The sequence below is a fragment of the Pinus tabuliformis genome, chromosome 2_1, assembly GCF_031772625.1.
Source record: "Pinus tabuliformis cultivar Carrire ecotype Pingquan chromosome 2_1, CPIR1, whole genome shotgun sequence".
In the NCBI taxonomy this organism is placed as follows: domain Eukaryota; kingdom Viridiplantae; phylum Streptophyta; class Pinopsida; order Pinales; family Pinaceae; genus Pinus; species Pinus tabuliformis.
This window is the reverse complement of record NC_142299.1, coordinates 625,971,960-625,984,448: the sequence shown is the minus strand read 5'-3', so window position 1 is coordinate 625,984,448 and position 12,489 is coordinate 625,971,960. Positions and strand designations below refer to the sequence as shown.

Genomic DNA, 12,489 nt, shown 5'->3' with positions numbered 1-12,489 from the left:
GTGGACAGGGTGGTGTGTTGAAGTGTATTGGGCTATTGGTTTCTATTTAAAAGCCACCTCTATTATGTCTTGATATAGGGTTGAAGGCATAGGCTAGGGGTGTGGCTTTATTGGTGAGTGTCACTAACTATTCTACGTGAGGTGGTGGAATAATGTGTGCATTTAAAAATGGCTATATTATTACCTAGCTTGGGAGACCTATAGTGTCGTGGTGGCGCAGTGTTCTGATAAGCACGCGAGAGGGGTTTTTCTACGGAGCCAAGTGATGGATAGGTGGAGGAAGGAGTTGGGTGGAGCCTGGAATTGATAATATACTCCAACGTGGCAAGGGTAGAAGTGGTATCGCCCTGAGAGGTCAACGAGAGGAGAACATGATGGTAGACCATGACCTCGGGAAGCAATGGACCAAAATCTTGCTTAATCAATTGGGATTTTTGAGCTCCCCCCCCCATTGGATGCTTTTGATAGCCAACTCAAACATGTGACTCTTCTCTTGGAGAAACTTAGCAAGGACCATCACGATGATCGCAGTGCAGTAATTGGCTTATGAATTACCTGCAATGTAACCAATGGAAAATGCAGGATTGTCTAGTCACCTTACAGAGGGGTCAAAGACGAATATACGAGAAGTTGGGGAGAATGGAAGGGAGACTAGCACATATGGAAAAGCACGTTCAATGTGACTTCCAGCCTCCATCATCCCCTAGAACCTGTCCGAAGAACCAACCTCTGGTAAATTCGTCATATCCTTGATGGTTGTGGATTGTCTCTTGATTCTAGTTGTTTTTTGGTCTTACCGGTGAGTCGAGTAATGCTTGATAGGTATGTATTATTTATTGTTTACTAGTTTTAGTGATTTTTTCATGCCCAATAAATCTGGTAAAAGTGAGTTCGAAAGAATCTTAAAAAAATGTTTATAGAATTAATAGAAACTCCTTAACTTTATATCTATATATATAGATATAGATATATATATAAATATAAATATAATAATTCAAATAACAATTACAATCTTAAAATAAAATTATCACCAAATTATAATTAAAATGTTAAAACTTAAAAAATTTAAATTCCAAACAAATATTATAGTACATGTAGATAACCACACCTTACATAAAAGAGCATTTGGAAGGAGGTCTACTTAGGTTTGCTAATTTGAACAGTTCCTCACTGAGTGGCACACATTCTTAATTTTCATTTTAAATTATTGAGAAATTAGCATTACCTTGAGAAACTGTTTACAGATCAGATTTTCAATTAAGAAGAATACAGAATGGAAACTGTTTACAGATAAGATTTTCAATTAAGAAGAATACACAGAATGGAACTCTTTGCGGGGAACACTCGACCAAGGCGATCAAAATTGACCTTACAAAGGATGGAAAATCAAAATATCTATCGAGTGTGTTTGCAGAACAAACGAAAATGCAAAAATGGTGGATCTAGAGGAAAACATTGCACTGATAGATTCACTTTAACGGAACAATATAACTGAACCTGATCAATCTATGGAGAGGAATTATACGACCATATTTTTTCATAAGAAAGTACTCTCTGTTTATATAGTCGATCAGTCATAGATATGTATGGTATTTGTGCTTAGCATTGCGGAAGATCTAAGGGGGGCGACTCGATACTCAAAAGAGAGCTAGGTCCATTGCTCACCACAAAAACCATGGCCAAACCCCATGTTATGTGCACGTCCAAGTGGCAATGCATCACCCAAGCTCCTGCCATACATAATCACCATTATCAACATGTACCCAGTATCAGGGAATCAGACAACACATGAGAAAGAAACAAAGAGGAAATCCATGCATACCAGGATTGTCGGCAACGAATCTTATGGCAGCCAAGCCGTTGACCGGGACGTTCACAGTGTTGCGCATAGGAGGATCGACGAGGTTGAACTTCTGAGGATCTGTTTTTGGATTATAATTACCAAACCCAGATCCCACAATGTAAAAGTCATACCATGGAGATGGATGGGGTGGCTTTCACCCGCAAAGATGTTCGTTCCCTAGAGAATTACCTGCACCGTCGTCTTATAGTTGAGAATTTTTACTCTCGTGCTTTTCACCGGGGACCAGAGGCCTCTGCTTACGTTCTGTGCAGTATAATCGAATTGCACGGGAGGGTTGTCCGGAAAGTCTCCAAAGAATACTCCTTTCATGCCAAAATGCTGAGCTTCAAGGATTGAAGAAGTCGTTGGGAGAACAAACGATGCGTTATTCATACTCGCTGCAAATCTTGATCCATTGGGACCTCCACAAGACTGTCCTGGACAGTTGATCAATCCTAGACCGATGGTGTACAACAGATTCTGGTCCAAACTCTGAGGAACAAAGACCGGGTGGTCGTGTGAAGCCAAGCTTCTCAGAGCATTAGCGAACCTAGTGGCAGTCTGGGTGTCGTTATAAGCGGGAAGATTAGGCACCGTTGGAAGTGATGTACTGCTAGAACTTCCCTTGTATTCTAAAATGGCAGTGGTTGTGGTGTTATCGAAGGGAACTCCTTGCCCACTGGAATATGCTCGAGCAGCCATGTAGTATCTACCTGTAGCCTGATTGGCAGTGACAAGTATGTCTGTTGTCTGGCCGGGGCCGAGCATCAGAACATTCGTCTGAAAAGGCTTTGTATACAAAGCATCCACAGCGACAACTGTCATTGTGTGGCTAGCTACCGAGAAGAATAGGTCAGTATTGAGTGCAGCATTGATAACACGTAGAAGATTAGTTTCCCCACTCTTTATTGAAACGCGAATGGTATCTGCATCCACCGTTTGCCATTAGCAGACATCTCTAGATACACTGGCTCAGATTCTCCATTAAACTCCGAAATAGTTAAAGAATTTTAGTCTATTAGATGCATAGAAATGTACCTGAAGTAGAACATTTGTATAAGTCGCCTGGTTGTCCATTTATAGTAAATGCATCTGAAACGTTGGGGGCAGCTCCTGTTCGGGTTGCTTGATTCACAACATCCATAGGATTCCTATTCCACCATTCTCCTGTCAATGCAAACAGGGCTTGGAATTTAAATCAAACACATTGTTAACGGGGCATCCTAAGAAATAGAATCAGTGGTAGCTTACCGAGAAGAATGGGAACCTGGCCCTGGGGTCTGGTAAAGGGATAAGTGGCTCCCGGGCTTGGAGAGATGATCAAGGCTCCATAGACAGTAGCTCGAAGCCATGAACTGTGGGCGTGCCACCATAGAGTCCCTTCTTGACCAGTGATGGTGAATCTATATGTGTAACTTCCTCCTGGGCGAATGGGGCATTGGGTTATATATTCAGGTCCATCGGACCACCCAGTGCGGAATTGACGCACTCCGTGCCTACAAATACAATATGATCACTTTCTGTCTCATTGGCTGTAATAAAATCTGTACAATCTTTTGAGATGCAAATGCAGAGATACATACGCACTAAACTGGCTTGTAAAATTACTATGACATTTACTCTGATCAGTAAAATGCATTGATATAAATCTTATTCACTCTGAGTTTGAGACGTACCAGTGGATTGTAGCGTTATATTGGGCGTTGTTGTACACTTTGACTACAAGAGTGTCTCCGTTCCTGACATGGAGCGTTGGACCTGGAAACTGGCCGTTGACAGTGATTATATTGTGCGTCCCGCATAGCCTTTTTACAGATGTCGATTGAAGCTGAATGATCAATTAACAACATCGGAGGCATTAATTAAGAATCAAGAATTGACATGTCAGTTTAATAATGAAAGTATTGGTATATGTATGTAGTCAAATGTTCAGTCTTTTTGGTAAACTGGCCGTGAGAACAATGAATCTTCTTTCTTCGGCTCATTTTTACCTTCAATTCTAGTTGTGACCTTTCTCTCTTTTTTCTTCAATTCTAGTTGTGAGGCTTTTAAATTTATCTTTATTTTCGAGAATCTAATTAATTCATTTTTGATGGTTGCAATTTGACCACAATCATGTAAATATGTGTAAAAATTGTATTAGTTATTGCTAAGTTAATTTTATATTGAAACAATAATTATGTAATGGAGGAAGCTTTTATAAATGGATGAATATCAAAATTATTGTAATCTAAAATTATTGTTGATGTAATCCTTTGCCTCGTGGATATTTTCTTCACACAAAGTCAAATTTTATCACTTAAAATCAATCCTGTGTTAAAATCAATCCTGTGTTTATCATATTTTTAGTTTCTAATTAATTATTTAATTGCATTTCTTTCTTGTTTAATTAAACGCTCAGACCAACATTGATATATATAGAGACGTATGAGCGAAAAGCTAATTGATTCTTCTGGGAACCTCACAAATTTGAAAGAAACAAAGCTGCATCTTTCCCACCAATCAAATTACATACAAAATGAAAAATAATGGAGGTAAGAGGGCATACAACGAATGTCTCGGTGCGTAGCTTCGCGTACGCCATAGCTGTCAACAACGTCAGCCATATGGCCATCAAAACCAATCTGGCGCATACAAGTTGGTTAAACACTTCCATTGCGGTTTAATTCAGTTACCCACTAGATATATCTAATACCAGAACAGCGAGCATACGTATTAGTATTATACTGCACTGTTTCGTCTTCAGCTTGCAACTGTAGAAAGCATGTGCGGCTCCTGATTGATTTGAGAGAAGAAAATTGACATGAGATATAAATGAAAGAGATCAACTATTTATATATGTAAATTACCAATTGAAGCCAGTTTAGTGATTAGTCTACGTTGAAGTTGTTAAATGTTGTTAGAAAATGCGATTCAATGATTAGTCTACGTTCAAGTTGTTACAGGTTGTTAGCAGAGGCTGAAGTTGGTGAAGTTGGGTATTGATTTGAGTTGCAGGAAGATCAACATACAAAGTTAGTGCTTGACGTTGACAGGAGGAAAGGAGACAGCCGGGCAATTGAACATCATCCAAGCAGCTTATGTTAGGGTAACACATTTTTCAAGTGCCTTGGTGGAGCCAATACATCAATTAATTTTATTAATAAAGGTCGATGACTCGATTCGACATTCAATAGATTGTTTTTTACATAATGGTAACTGCACCAATGTCGGTTCTCCACTACGTACAGAGGACAAGCAATGTTAATGCTTTGACAAATAAGCCAGGCTAAATCAGGATTCCTCCACAGCAATTTCCTTTGCGTTGAAACGTACGCATCACTCAGTCGACTACAGTTTGATATTTGCTCAAGGTACCACATTAATTTTAACCATGCTTCCAATGTTTTGTGTAAAAAATCACTAGCTTTTGACTTTAGTTTATGGTATTGAAATGGAAAGATTCGTTATAGTTCCAAGAATTCACACTATATGTCATTGCAAGCTCGCATGCTGCTGATTGCAAATGCTTATCCTACAAGATATCGACCAGATCTTACACCTGCCGCAATTCATTAGTCTTACAGGCTACATATGATTTCAAGCTTTGTTATTAGTACAGCTGTTGCAATTCATTATGATTACCATTAATTTCAAGCATTGTGATTACAGCAACTGAAAGCCATTTTTGTTCCAGTTGATTTCTATTACAAGCGCTGAAGCCCATTGTTACTTCCGTTAATGGCAGTAACTAATTCTTATGGTATCTGGAAATGAAACTCAAAGGATGTTGTGGAAGTTTGTGATTTTTTAGATATGAATAATTATTTTTGGTACATATTAATATGATTGAGTTGTAATTAAATATGATTGAGTTTAATTAAAGTTGAATTTTTGATGATGTAGGTTAAAATAAAAAATTTATAAATAAAAAAATAAATAATTATATAAAATATTTAAATAATGTTGGCTCATATAAAAATTTACAGGTGAAGAAATTGGATCTTTTTCAATTCACGTTAGATCCGTATTTAAGATGGATCTATCCTTATTAATAAAGTAGTTAAAATAAGTGGATATGTATCTTGCTCATCAAATGGATGGTGTCATTTTCTATCTCTTAATGATATTGATAAATGCATAGAACGTGGAAAATGATTTTTATTGGCGTTTTTCAACTACTTTATTTATGTCATCCACTTTATTAATGTGGTTGTGCTAGTGGTGAAGGTTAGTGGTGAGGATTAGTGGGCTATGGTTGATGTATTTCAACTCCTTTTTTTTTATTAATATGGTTGTGCTAATTGAGGACTCACATGAGTGTTGAGGATGAGTGGGTTATGGTCCCTTATTTCACTTTTTTAACCATAATTTAATAGTATTTTTAAAATCTGCAAGTTGTTAATGACTCTCAAATAATTTTTCAAAACATCAATTTGATGGGTATATTTAAAATGTACCCATGTGTATGTGTTTTTTAACTTTTAAAATTGGAAAGTTAACTTGCAGTCTAATTCAACAAATCTTTAAGATAATAAAGAGTTTTAACATAAAATTATCATGTTTCTATAACATAATCAGGGGTTTTGATTTTTTTTTATAAGATAACTAATTATTTCCATAATTTATAATACAGAATTTGATTTTTCCATAGCAATCAAATTTTATGGAAAATTATACATCTCATATGACTATTCAATTGAAGGGTAATCCATTTTTATATATCAATTTAGTCAAGTACAATACATTGGTTTGATGCTAAATATATCAATTTAGTCAAGTACAATACATTGGTTTGATGCTAAATATGTAAGTTTTAATCTTTTCCACTGATTTAGATTTTCTTTAATACAATTTTGTTTTCACAAGGATTAATATATTTTTATTCAAATTAATATTAATGAATTATATTTATTATTTGTAGGTTGTTTTTTACTATAAAGTTACCAAGTTATTCAATGAAAATTTGTAACCACGGAGAAGAGAAAAAAAGAGGATAGGATTTTCCACTTAAAAGCTCTTCACATAAACATTTAAACGCTTCCCCACTTTGTAAGTAAGTTGAGAAAATATATCCCATATTCGTTTTACAAATTTCTTCATGTTATATACACTCATGTTGTTTAATGGAAAGCCGAGGAGGATCTCCCATTTAAAAAATATTCACATATACATTTAAGAGCTTCCTACTCTATAAGTATGTTGATAAAATATATCCCATCACATTCATTTTACAAATTTCTTGATGCCATATACACCCATGAATAACTGATGTAGGAGCATCCAGCTCCGAGGAGACAGAAGGTGGTTGACTATCTCGAAAAAAAAAAACAAACCGAAGATTTCATGTATTGCTGGACAGGTTATTAAACTTGTCATTTTTGTTTCTTTTTGTTATTTGTTTCATTTTCCAGAAGTCCGTTAAAGACAGTAGGATTACGGTTATGAACTGTTTTAGTTTAGGAAATAATTAGCAGTTGGTTATTATTTAAGAAAAAAAAAAAGAACTGGCTAACAGTTGGACAGATTCTGGTTGAACAGTTCAACCGAAAGCAAGAAGCAGTTACACCTTACAGGTATTAAAACAAGGGAAAAATAGTTGGAAGGGGGTTGAATCTCCAACGAAAAAGAAACAAATAGAAAGACAGTTTTCTGTAATAAAGAAAAAATCATTTTCTTTACCAACTTAAATCGACTGCCAATTATTCCATGCATTGAGTTCCTATGTTCATTTCATAATTTCTTTTACTGGTGAGTAGAAATGCATCTGTAATCAATAGAACAACGAGCTGTATTTACTCCAACAGGGTCTACACAAGCCGAAAGGGAGAAACATTGCACACAGGGAACCATTTTCAGCGAAAGGGAAAGGGAGATCCATTCAGCATACAAAATAAGTCACCAACGAATTATCAGGTAATGCATACGATACCATCAACCCATTTGAAAAATAATATAAGTACTGAAAGCAAATAAGAAACAATTTAATTCGATTAACCTGTTTAACCACCGTCCATTACAAGCAAGAGTGCACAGAAGGGTTTCCGAGCCAGACAGCGCTCAAACAAAAACAAGTTGATTTTAAAAGAAACCTTTTCAACTAAATACAACATATCAAGGGCTATTCGTGCCATGGAGTGACAGAGTGGAACACGGACCCAACAACAACCCAAGTGACTGTAATCACAAAAGGAACGAGAACCAGGAGTAGCAAAACCCCATCACAAAGCTAACAATCGAATCGTGGTCGGAATGACCCTACCCGGTTGTTTGAGTCTGGCCGGCTTTGTCTTGCTTCCCGGAAATTGTAGAGAGAGCAAGCCCTCGGCGACCAGCAACTTTAAGTAACCTGCATAACAGAGGAGAAAGCGGGTTAGCTGTTGGAAGTGCAGAACCCGGAAGGAGGGGACAAGGTAACATAGAAAACAAAACAAAACCACAAGCATATTGGCGTGTACTTGTGGTTGATAAGGCGGCGTTGCGAGTGAAGGCCGAAACCGACAACCAGAACCTAATAACAAGGAACGAGTCCATAAGAACCTGAGAAAAGTGCAAAGCAAATTATGGCATAGAACAATTGTATACCTCGGAGGCGGCAAGGTCGAATGAATCAAGCCAGAAGCGTGGAGCTGAAGGGCTACCCTATCACAACTAAAAACAACAATTACCAAACCAAAGAAACGAACCCATAAGACTAAAACAGTCCAGAGTAACAGCAATCATACCATAGTACAGAGCAGGGAACTGACAGTGTTGTCGCCCTCAGAGAAAAGCCCAACGCACAGAACAGAAAAAGCCCGGGAGGCACCAACATACCTCGGCAGAGCAGAGCGGAGAGCCACAGCACAATGAATAAATGAGAATGACAGCCAAACGAGGGTAGGGTTTGTCAAAAGGCGGGAGTGACCAGATCGAGGAGACCGATAGATGGCGTTCTATGACCGGTGAGAAGGGACTGTAATAAATACATGAAGATTGCAAAGTGGATCCAAATCCACGGACCTCTGAAGCGTGTTTAATATCGCCGCACCACAACGTGACATGTGAAATAACCATAGTTTAAAAACGAAGAGACAAGAGGGACCTGTAACCTAGCGCGGTTACCAACTAGGTTCGAGTTAATATACACACGGTTGAAATAACCCTTACGCATCGTTGGAGGGCTGGGCCATCAAAAGTGGTATCAGAGCAGGTTTGCTGAATAGAAACAAATGGAGGTTGGCAGAAGAGGAAGAGGAAGAGCAGTCCGAAGAATAGCAGAAGAGGGACTACGTGAGGAGATTCGCGTTTTGCGTGAAAGATTGGCAGTAGTAGAAGCTGGGGGAAGGAGAGACCCAGCAGATGATAGTGATGAAGATGAGGCAGAATTAGAAGATGAGTTTGAAGGGGTGACACCTGAACTCCGGTTATTAAAGTCAATTTTTCTGTCCAGTCATAAGCCAAAGCACGAGCTTCCCACTTATGACGGAAGTTTGTCTGCAGATGTGTTACTGGATTGGTTGAGTGAAGTAAACAAGTATTTTGAGTTTGAGGAAACCAGTGAGGACAAGCAGGTGAAGTTCGCCACCACAAAATTGAAAGGACATGCGTCCTTGTGGTGGGACAGCGTTCAGGCAGAAAGGAAAAGGCTACACAAACAGCCTATAAAGAAGTGGACTAGGATGGAAGAAAAACTGAAGGAGAAGTTTCTGCCGAAAGACTATCAGATCATGTTGTATAGGCAGGTACAAAACTTGAAGCAAAGAGGGATGACTGTTAAAGAATATACAGAAGAGTTCTATAAGCTGAATCTGCGGGCAGGGTATATGGAAGATACCCTAGAAAAGACAGCCAGATTCGTGAATGGGTTGAGAGGGGAAATACTGGATGAAATCGGTATCCTCTCACCCAGAACTTTGGATGAAGCATACCAGTTTGCTCTAAAGGCGGAGGAGAAAATCAACAGGAAACAGAATGCCAGGAGAGGAGGCGGAACTGGCAGGGGAAAAGGAAAGGTTTTTGGCAGAGGCAGAGGTGCAGGTTCAAGTGAAGAAGGCAGCAGTTCTAAATCTGCAGGAACAGCAGAGAAGGACAATAGCACTAGAGGAGGACGACCGGCCCAGCGAGGGCGAGGAAATGGTCGGGGCAGGGGAACTGTCCAGTGCTATCGTTGCCACAAGTGGGGGCACAAGTCGTATGACTGTCCTGAAGGTGAACCAGTAGGTGGGAGAGGAGCTTATGTTGCCCAGCCGGAGGATGCTGAGGCATTACCTCAGGAAGTGGAGAACGCACCAGAGACGGGTGAAGCTTTGGTGTTGAATAAGGTGCTGTTGAAACCAGCAAAAGAAATTGCAGAACCTGACCAGCGAAAGGCTTTGTTCCGAACAGTTTGCAAGTCACAGGGTAAGTGTTGCAAGCTGATCATCGACAGTGGAAGTACCGACAATTTAGTGGCTGTAGAGATGGTGGAGAAACTGGGATTGAAAAAGCTGAAGCACCCCACTCCCTACAAAGTGTCATGGCTGCAGAAAGGACATCAACTGTTAGTTGATGAACAGTGTGAGGTGGAGTTCCAGATAGGCAGGTATAAGGATAAAATTATCTGCGATGTTATGCCAATGGATGTCTGTCATATACTGCTAGGACGACCCTGGCAGTTTGACAGAAGCGCAGTTCATGACGGGAAAACTAACTGTTATAAGTTTGTCAAAGATGGGATCAAGCACACGCTTGTACCCATTAAAGAGGAGAGTGCAGCCGAGACCAGTGGGGTAAAAGCACTATTGATGGGCGGAAAAGAATTTCTAAAACAGATTGAAGACAGTGATGTAAATTTTGCTGTCGTAAGAAGGCCAAAGGCAGTGATACTGCACACACAGATTTCAGACTTGCCCGAGGAAATCCAAAATATGTTGCAGGAATTTGGAGACATCATGGTGGATGATCTTCCGGATGAACTACCCCCCAGGAGAGGTATCAGTCACTGTATTGACTTTATACCAGGGGCCAGTCTGCCAAATAAAGCAGCCTATCGTATGAGCCCTAAGGACCACGAAGAAATTAGGAAGCAGGTCCAGGAGTTGTTGGATAAGGGATTGATTAGAGAAAGCATGAGCCCCTGTGCAGTACCGACCGTTTTGGCTCCAAAGAAAGGAGGAGAGTGGCGAATGTGCACGGATTCTAGAGCCATTAACAAAATTACTGTTAGGTACAGATTTCCATTGCCGAGAATGGACGATATGATGGACTGTTTGAGTGGGGCGGCTTATTTCTCGAAGATTGATTTGAAGAGTGGATATCACCAGATCCGAATCCGGGAAGGAGATGAGTGGAAGACAGCTTTCAAGACAAATGAAGGGCTGTATGAGTGGCTGGTGATGCCATTTGGGCTGAGCAACGCTCCCAGTACTTTCATGCGCCTGATGAATGAGGTGCTGAAGGAATTCATTGGGAAGTTCGTAATAGTTTACTTGGATGACATTCTGATTTTCAGTAAAACCAAGGAAGAACATTTCAGGCATGTTCGAAGTGTGTTGAGGAAGCTGCAGCAAAACAAGTTGCTGATCAATCTGAAAAAGTGTACCTTTTTTCAGCGGGAGTTAGTGTACCTGGGTTTTGTAATTGCAGAGAATGAACTGAAGATGGACCCAGAAAAGGTGGCAGCTATAGTTAGCTGGCCTTCTCCAAGAAGTTTATTTGAAGTCCGAAGTTTTCACGGACTAGCAAGTTTTTATAGGAAATTCATCAGGAATTTCAGTGAGATCTGCGCACCCATGCTGGATACAATTAAGAAGGCAAATCAGCCTTTCCAGTGGACCGAAGCAGCGGAAAATAGTTTTCAGATTTTGAAAAGGAAGATTACCGAAAGGCCGATATTGAGGCTGCCTGACTTCAACAAACTTTTTCAAGTTCATTATGATGCCAGTGGTACAGCCATTGGGGCAGTGCTTAGTCAAGAGGATAGACCAGTCGCGTATTTCAGTGAAAAGCTAAACGAGAGTAGACAGAAGTACTCAACCTATGACAAGGAGTTCTACGCAATTATACAAGCGTTAAAGCATTGGAGACATTACTTGTTGGGTAATGAGTTTGTTTTATTTACGGATAATTCTGCATTACAGTACATCATGCAGCAACATAAATTGAACCATAAGCATGCAGCATGGGTTGAGTATCTTCAAAATTTCATGTTTGTATTGAAACATATTAGTGGGAAAGCGAACAAGGTGGCAGATGCGCTGAGTAGGAGGACCCTACTCTTACAGGAAAGTACAATGCAAGTTTTAGGCTTTGAGCACCTGAGGGAACTGTATCAAACAGATGCAGATTTTAAGGAGGCCTATGAGGCCTGCCAAAACCCTCTGTTGAGAAATAATAGTCCATGGTTGGACTACAATTTACAGGAAGGGTTATTATTTAAGGGAGGACAGTTATGTATTCCCAACTGTTCTATGCGAGAGAACATTATTCAGGAAAAACACAGTGGGGGTCTGGCCGGACATTTTGGTATAGACAAGACATTTTCACAGGTAGGGCATTTCTATTTTTGGCCAAAGTTGCAACGGGACGTACAGAGGTACATAAGTAGGTGCAAGATTTGTCAACTAGCAAAGGGTCATAGTCAGAATACATGTCTTTATTTACCATTACCCATTCCGAGCAGACCGTGGGACTCCGTCAGCTTGGAT

The 12,489-nt window shown here is 39.6% G+C and overlaps 1 pseudogene across 1 annotated transcript; it reads right to left on the bottom strand.

The window, feature by feature from the left end:
• Positions 1–1,323: 1,323 nt before the first annotated feature.
• On the bottom strand, positions 1,324–4,608 carry LOC149202095 (laccase-12-like; annotated as a pseudogene). Its single transcript, XR_016253490.1, has 6 exons — positions 4,392–4,608; positions 3,520–3,671; positions 3,095–3,339; positions 2,882–3,010; positions 1,823–2,769; positions 1,324–1,730 (listed from the first exon to the last, which is right to left on the bottom strand). The product of XR_016253490.1 is annotated as a laccase-12-like (transcript).
• Positions 4,609–12,489: the final 7,881 nt, after the last annotated feature.